Raw genomic sequence first — 7,937 nt, 5'->3', positions numbered from 1 at the left:
TTAGTCATGTTGTGAAGGAAAACAGACAAAAAAAAATAACCCAAAAAAGAAAGTGAAAAACAGTATGCTTCGCTCTTCATTCAGACTCCATCAGTTCTTTCTCTGGAGGTGGATAGCATTTTTTCATCCTGAGTCCTTTGGTCTTAGATCTTTGAATTACTGAGAAGAGCTAAGTCATTCACAGTTCTTCCCTGATCTAAGGCTCTGAGTTGAATGACTTTCTTTAATAATCGGCATAACTAAGCCTCCTGAAATAGCAGGAGGAAAGGAACTGTTGTGTCTCTAGGCCCAAATGCCTTAGACTCTTAAAGAAAAAAGCTCAAGTCTTTATTGAGTTCTCTAGTGGCACCTAAACTTCACTGGTTTCTGGGAGGAGAAAGTTGGTTTTCCAACTCTGCTTCAAATTGGTCTGTTGAAAGACAGAGAGACAGACAGACAGACAGACACAGAGACAAAGAGTGAGATGGAGACAAAGACAGTTTGATGAGTCACTTCCTGGGTTCCAGCCAGGTAATCAACTGCAATTCCCTGTGTCTCATCAGCAAAGTGCCAATGAGTGCATCTACACCCTCTTGGGGTGGTGTCCTTCGCATGCCTCCAAATGTCCTGTAATCTCACCAACTTGATCTCATCAAATTAATCAAGGGTTCTCCAAGGTCATGACTCCACCCTTACAATTGGATTCACATCCAGGTTCTTTGACACCAAGCCCTTTCTACTACACTAAAGTTTGCCATCATCACACAACTAGTAAATGTCAGAATTTGGGTGTGATTTCAGGTGACCTTAGAGTATTTCATTCATTCCATTCAATCACTCAAGCAATGATCATTTGTTAAAGCCCCTACTATGTGCCAGGCACTGGGCTAAGTTCTAGGGACACAATGATAAAAGTGAGATATTCCTGCCCTGAAGGGGCTTACATTCGCCTGGGTGTCTCATACAACACACTTTAGACAGTGGTGGCCAGGAAAGCCAGCTTTGGTCAAGGCTGGTGGAAAGAGTTGTAAGGAGGGCAGGGCATTGTTATGCCTTTTCTGGTAGCAGTGGTGGTATTAATTTTAGGTTACCACTCCTTGAGCATGAGGTTGAAGAGGAGATGGGATCAGAGAAGAGAATGGTACCAGTGGAGCAGGAGGGCAGATGGCAAGATGCCATGTACTTTGCTTTTGCATATTCTGCACATATCTACATATTTACAGAGTTTGCTGGATAGAGTGATAGACTCAAGTCAGGAAGACCTCAGTTCAAATCTGATCTCGGCCACTTACGAGCTGTATCACAGTTTGTGAATTATTTAACATCAGTCTGCCTCAGTTTTTTTTTTAATCTGTAAAATGGGGATTATAATGGCACCTACTTCCCAGGGTTGTCAAAGATCAAATGACATTTTTAAAGAAATGCTCAAAGAGCTATGTAAATGCAAACTATTATTATTATGGGTTTTTTTTCCCCATTAGAATATGAGCTCCTTGAGGTCAGGGATTATTTTTGCCTTTCTTTGCATCCCTAGAACTTGGTACAGTGCCTGGCACATAATAAGAGTTTAACAAATGGTTGTTGGTTGACGAATTGATGTCCTGGTGAATGGGTGGATGGGACTGATGGAGCATGGTCTGGGACTAGCTAGTCATAGAGGTGAGGATTGTATTACCTTCAAATCAAGGCAGTTCAGCTCTGAGGAGAATCCCAAAACCTAGTGAAATAACTTCCCTCTGGAAGAGGGCAGGGTCTCCTGAGGGCTAGGACAGTCTAGGGGAATCAGCTGCGTTCTGTCCTCCTACACTGAAGACACAAAAGACCAGAGACAGTGTTTCTTTCAAGTTTTCTATCTCTGCAGACAGTAAGCAATCATCTGAGGCATCCTGGCCACTGAGAAGGGAAAATCTGGGTTCACATTCTAGATAATTTGTCAACCTGAATTGTAGGGGGAGTTTTCTCAGTTTGGGAATTCCCTCCATCATTGAAATTACAGATCTGGTCCGGCTCCATTAAAATCAAATTGATATTAGATAATAGTAGAGTCCTTTCCTACATGATGCTTCCTTCTCATTTAAGAAACTTTCTGAAACCGTTGGAATAGGATTGGCAGAGGGACTGGACCTGTAAATCCATTGATCATTATAATTCGAATGCCTGTTGGCACTTTTTATGCAGTTTGTAGCCTTAGGGAGTTTCCTAGAGAACTGGGAGGTTAAGGGATTTGCCCTGAGTCACAGCCAGTATACGTCAAAGGCCTGACTCTAACTCAGGTCTTCCAGGTTTCGCATCTGGCTCTATTATCCACACAGCCCCTCTGGAGTGGGATATATTCCCTTTAAAAAGCAGCAGTATCCACGGGTAATGGGCTTCCCAAGAACTTGTGGATCAGACATTGATGAAATGGAAATTTTCTGCCTGCAGATCTGGGCTGAAAGCCTTAGAGAGAAGTCTCTTCCTTTGAAAAGGGGCATTCAGAGCAATGAGTTCCCCTTAGTGCTAGCTCATCTGACTGTTAGGGCTTCTCCCTGTGGATAAGGAAATGGTGCAGAGTCTGCATAAAAAAAGGGGCTCTGTAATTTTCTCCAGCCTCTCCCCAGCCCCAGCTCCACTGTGGTGATCGGGTGAGGAACTGAAATCAATACGGCAAAAAAAGAAAAAACCAAACACCCAACCACGAAGGGATTCGAACCCTCAATCTTCTGATCCGAAGTCAGACGCCTTATCCATTAGGCCACGTGGTCGCTGCGAGAACAAGAGCTGTTTGAGACTTTGAAAATACAGTGCAAATCCTCTTTTTTTCTTTAAAAAAAAAACAGCAGATGCCGAGAAATTATGAAAATAATAGAGTTGAATGTCTCCTCGCAATGGAAGCCACTGTACATGAACGGTCTCCCTGGAAACACATACCCGCTTCTGGAAGCAGGAAATTCCTTTCCAGTTCAGAGTTACTATGGCCGGAAACCCCGCGGTCCCGCAGCCATACTCTCTAGGAGGCTTGCGGAATTTGGCCAGGCTTTTCTTCAGCCAATGAAGAGAGACAGGTCGAAACACGCCCATGCCTGCCACCTTTTCGATTTTTGTGCATTGGATAATAGCGTGTGCAATTTGGAATCCATCAAACCTTGCCTTGGAACCAAAGTACTAGCTGTGCAACCTGGGGCAGGTCACTTACCTTCCTCCTCTGAGCACAGGCATACCAACTTTAAAGCAGAGAAATAAATACTGTCTGTTGTTATTATCTTGCACGTAGTAAGCCCTTAATACATGCTTGTTGATTGTTTGATTGGTTGGAGGAGGAGTTTACATCTACTGACCATTAAATCATCTCATACAAGAGCTATGGGAGGGGTTTGTGAGCAAAGGAGCAAAATTAAGAAAATCCAATGCGAAGCTGGTGCAGAGCTCTGACTTGAACCCCTTCCCACTCACAGGATCTGTTATTGTGATGCCATTCTCCCACTTTTGCTTTTACACAACAGCCCGAGGGTCATCCCTGGAAGCATAAACATTTTGCTTGTGACCTTGGGAAACGGGTTCATTCTTTTGGCTAGCAGAGTGAAATGGAAAGGACGGGGGTAGGCAGTCTCTCAGGCTGCTTCACGGAAGATCCACCTTAACTAGACAATGGATTTTCTCCCAGAGTCCGTGTGTGGTCAGTGATAGGGCTGTATTCAAACAGCATGCTTTCGCCAAGCAGAGTGGCGCAGCGGAAGCGTGCTGGGCCCATAACCCAGAGGTCGGTGGATCGAAACCACCCTCTGCTAAATGAGTTTTGAAGAATTGATATATAGATGTATATTTGTTCAAATAATGCTGTGGCGGAAGGGAAATAAAGTAAGAAAGGGTGGGGGGCATTAAAAACAAAGAGAGGAAAAAAAAAAAAGGCCGAGCAGCTGCGGAGCAGAACCTTGCAGGCGGCCTTGTCAGGACCCTATCACAAGACAGTCTTCCTTGTGGTGCACCACAGCTTGGTGAAACTGGCAGACGCTTTAATGTTTCAGTAAGGGCTGGTTTCCACGGTTCTCGGTCTCACCCAGCAATGCAAAACGCCATTACACTCAACATTGTAGGAGATGTTTAATACCTGATCTGCGTGGAGGTGTTAATTTCCCTGATCAAAGCACAGAACTAATTTAAAATTATTTATTGAAGGTACCTTTGTTCCCAGAGGTTGACAACCACATCCCCAAATCAAGTCAACAAGCATTGTTTCATAGCAAGGTTTAACTGTTTGGTTGTTTGCTAAAATAAAATAGTAAAAAATAGTTTTTACAAATCATTCCCCTCAGAACACTGTCACACTTTCCCACAAATATCCAAGACCCTCATGGAATGAGTGGGCATAATCTTAGACTATTATAAGTGTGACCAATAAGTAGGGAAGACGACCAAAGCTCCTTACTTCTCCAGTCCTGGGAGGCCTCAAAGTCCTTTCTCTCTTTGCAATCTAAACCTTTATTGCAAGGACTAGTTTTTTTGAGTCCACAGAAGGCTTTCTTCTTTTCAACCAGAGGTCATGCTTCTTGTAGCAGCTTCTGGTGTTAAGTAATTGTCTTCTTGTATCAGCGTCTGCCTCAACTCTAATTCAAGCTCTTTTGTACTGTCTTTCTGACTGCTGGAAAGGGTGTCACTTGGGTGCTATGGTTGGTGTTAGAGAGGAAGAGCGATGAGATAAACCCCCTCCTTCCTCACAAGAGTGATTCTTTCTCACAGGCCAGGTTCTTCTTTTGCTGTTGGCTCCTACCCGACCTGAATGATGGTCAAACTATTTTTTGCAATGGCATGGTGTCAGTCAGTCCATTTCAGCAGAAAAAGAAGTGGTCGAACTCTTTTCAGGGGATCATTGGGTGTGAATACCTCATTAATAGAGGAATACAGCTTCATCTCTCATTTATATCAACCAAATACATGGGGGAACAAATATTTCCATTCACTAATGGATTAGAAACTGAAATTCTCTAGTAGCTCTTCTCCACACCTTTTCTGAATCATATTGTGATGGAAGAAAGATAGGAGTAGATAGTCAAATAAGTTTGATTTGGGGTTTGGGTTGTTTTTTTTTTTGTATAAAGATTCCATTTTTTGTTTTCCAACGGCCATCTTAAGAATGCCAACGAGGAGGAGGGGGCTTTTGCCTAAAAACACATGCTCAGGAAATGAAAACGTTAAATTATGGTAGAGTCCCTCATCTGATGAGTGCAGTTGTTTTTGTTTTTGTTTTTGTTTTATTTTAATTCCCACTCGTCCCTGATGGAACTCATTTTCGGTTTAGGCCATTCACTCAACTCAGCGAGATTTTCCTGAAGTTGACCCACATCAATCCATCTCTCTACTGAGAAGAGCTCCAGGTTTGTGGAGGCAACTAGGTCACATCATTTGTTTGGAAATCTCTCGCTCTGGAGTGGAAAGCAGTCAAAGCAACACTTAGGGTCCTGCTCCTGTGGGGTTTTCCTGGATCCAGGGCCACAGCTCTCACGCACACAGCATGGGGGAGTCTGGCTCAAACAAGCCCCACACTATGGCTTCCTTAGGAATGGTGAAATCTTTACCAAGTGGAGCACTGGGGATAACCGGCCCATTTCCACCGGAGCTTTAGTCTTATTTTTTATTATTTTATTATTTTCAAATTACCTGTAAAGATAGTTTTTAACATTCATTTTCATAAAATTTTGAGTTCCAAATTTTTCTCCCTCCCTCCTTCTCCTCCTCTCTCCCCAAGAGCCAGCAATTTTATATAGGTTATACATGTACAATGATGTTAAACACATTTCAACATTAGTCACGTCATGAAAGAAGAATCAGAACAAAACCATAAGAAAGAAAAAGACAATAACAACAAAAAAATGAAAATGGTATGCTTCCATCTGTATTCAGACTCCATAGTTCTTTCTCTGGCTGTAGATAGCATTTTCCATCATGAATCTCTTGGAATTGTCTTGGATCATTGTATTGCTGAGAAGAGCCAAGTCTAGTCAGTCATTGAACTGTGCTATTGTTACTGTGTACAGTGTTCTCCTGGTTCTGCTTACTTCACTCTGCATCAATTCATGTCAGTCTTTCTAGGTTTTTCTGAAATCTGCCTGCTCATCATTTCTTATAGCATAATAGTATTCTATTTCAGTCTCATTTTCAAATAATAAATACTTCATGATGTCATACTGAGCCTTAGGACTTCTGGTGTCATGCAAAAACACCTGGTTACCAGCATGGTCTTTAAACTGGATACTCTTCAGAAAGGTCTGGCTTTTTGTCTGTCCTTTTTGTGTGTTTTTTTGTCTTCCCTTTTTTGTCTTTTGTCTTTTGTCTTTCCTTCTTTGGGCACAGGAAAAAAATCCCTTTTGTGGCTATTTAGTTTCACTTTAGATGAATTTGAATTTTGATCCACTTGCCAGTTAAAAAAATCAAAAGTGGCTTTCCCTCATCAGCCCTTGAAGGCTCCAGCTCTGGTCCCCTTTGTAAAAACTGGGCCTTTTACTTTAAGGAAGTGCTCAGAAAAAAAATCTTCTCCCTGGTTCCCCCTCCAAAACTAACTCCTTGGAGAGTCTCACCCTGCTTTTCCAGTTCCAAGCTAATCTTAGAAAACCTCACACAAAAGGACACAGAGACAAATGACACAGAGCCTTAGTGACCCAGAAATCCAAAAGTTGGGATTAAAAAGCTACTTTCTTTCCTTGCTTTGATATCTCACTTAAATTTACTCACTTTACCTGATAGCAAGATCCTGAAAATGCTAAGAATTGGGCCTCAGGGCCCTCTTGGGCAGTTTTACACACCTCTACACCTTTACTTACAGAGTTCCTTACACACACAGCTTAATTCATATGTAACCCCAAATGCTAGAAAGCAAGGATTGTAGCTTTAGAGATTCTCTCACAGAATATTGGCCCGGATTTCACAGTTTGAAACCCTACTCCTGCGGGAAATTCATAATATATTGCTAGTGCTTTTGGGGCTCACCAGCAATTGGTTTCGTATCCATAATACCCCGAATTTCCCAGGTGGCCCTTTATTGTGCACACAAGTTTTTTCTCTCTCATCCCCATATGGCTTACTTCAGAGGATCTTTTTCAAGTAGACATATCTCCGTGATGATTGCCTCCCTGTAAGAGTGAAAATTAGAAAGAAGCTGCAGCACAAACACTAAAAACAGACATTTAGATCCATATATGCTTACCCAGATAAAACTTACTTACTGATAAAAGGAAGAGTCAGATCACCACCAGAGTCCTAACAGAGAATTCTCCTTGTGGAGAAACTCTCCACATGGACCCAATTGAGGGAAGCTCATTTTTAAGAATTTAGAGGGAAAAGGCTTTGATCTTGTCATAGTCATAACAGTGATGATTAAAAAGATTCGTGAGACACAGTTTCTGGGTAATTTAACCATTTTAGTAATAAGGCCAGCAGGTTATTAAAAAAGGGTGGTCATTTGGCTGTCTCTCTTCCCAAAGAACAAAAGCATTTATTAAAAGCACTTACTAAAGTGCCACACACTTTGCTAAATGCTGGGAATACAGAGAAAAACAACCCTGCCCACAAGGAGTTTACAGTTTAGATCTCTGTTCTTCATCCATTTGTCTTTGATGAAATAATGTGAAAAATGAAATAATATTTTTTAAGAGTAGCCTCTGGGAAAGGAGCCCAGCGATGTGAACAAACTTTCTTGGCTCAAGGAGGAAATGGCTGTCTTCACTAGACACAATTGCTTCTGGGGGTGCTCATTCACATATAACTCGGTCCCCCTGTTGTGGTTTGAGAAGTTGAGAGGTTGTGACCCCTCAAAAACTGCAGTACACGATAGGTAGTCTGGAATGAATTCACAGACTCAAACATTCTTCAAGTCAAGTTGGCAAAAAGTTTATTGTTACACTTTTCAGCAGGCAAGGATTCTTAAGGATCCTGTGATCTTAAAGGGGTACAGTTAAAGTTTATATAGGATAAAATACAATAAAACA

At 41.9% G+C, this 7,937-nt stretch overlaps 2 non-coding genes across 2 annotated transcripts; one reads left to right on the top strand and one right to left on the bottom strand.

Annotated features, from left to right (window-relative positions):
- Window positions 1–2,650: 2,650 nt before the first annotated feature.
- On the bottom strand, window positions 2,651–2,723 carry TRNAR-UCG (transfer RNA arginine (anticodon UCG)). The gene has a single exon. It is a non-coding gene; the product is annotated as a tRNA-Arg (tRNA).
- A 951-nt stretch (window positions 2,724–3,674) lies between these two features.
- TRNAM-CAU (transfer RNA methionine (anticodon CAU)) lies at window positions 3,675–3,746 on the top strand. The gene has a single exon. It is a non-coding gene; the product is annotated as a tRNA-Met (tRNA).
- The last annotated feature ends 4,191 nt before the right edge of the window (window positions 3,747–7,937 follow it).

The sequence above is a fragment of the Phascolarctos cinereus genome, unplaced genomic scaffold (genome assembly GCF_003287225.1).
Source record: "Phascolarctos cinereus isolate Bilbo 61053 unplaced genomic scaffold, phaCin_HiC Scaffold_3;HRSCAF=262, whole genome shotgun sequence".
In the NCBI taxonomy this organism is placed as follows: Eukaryota; Metazoa; Chordata; class Mammalia; order Diprotodontia; family Phascolarctidae; genus Phascolarctos; species Phascolarctos cinereus.
This window is presented reverse-complemented; position numbering and strand designations above follow the sequence as displayed.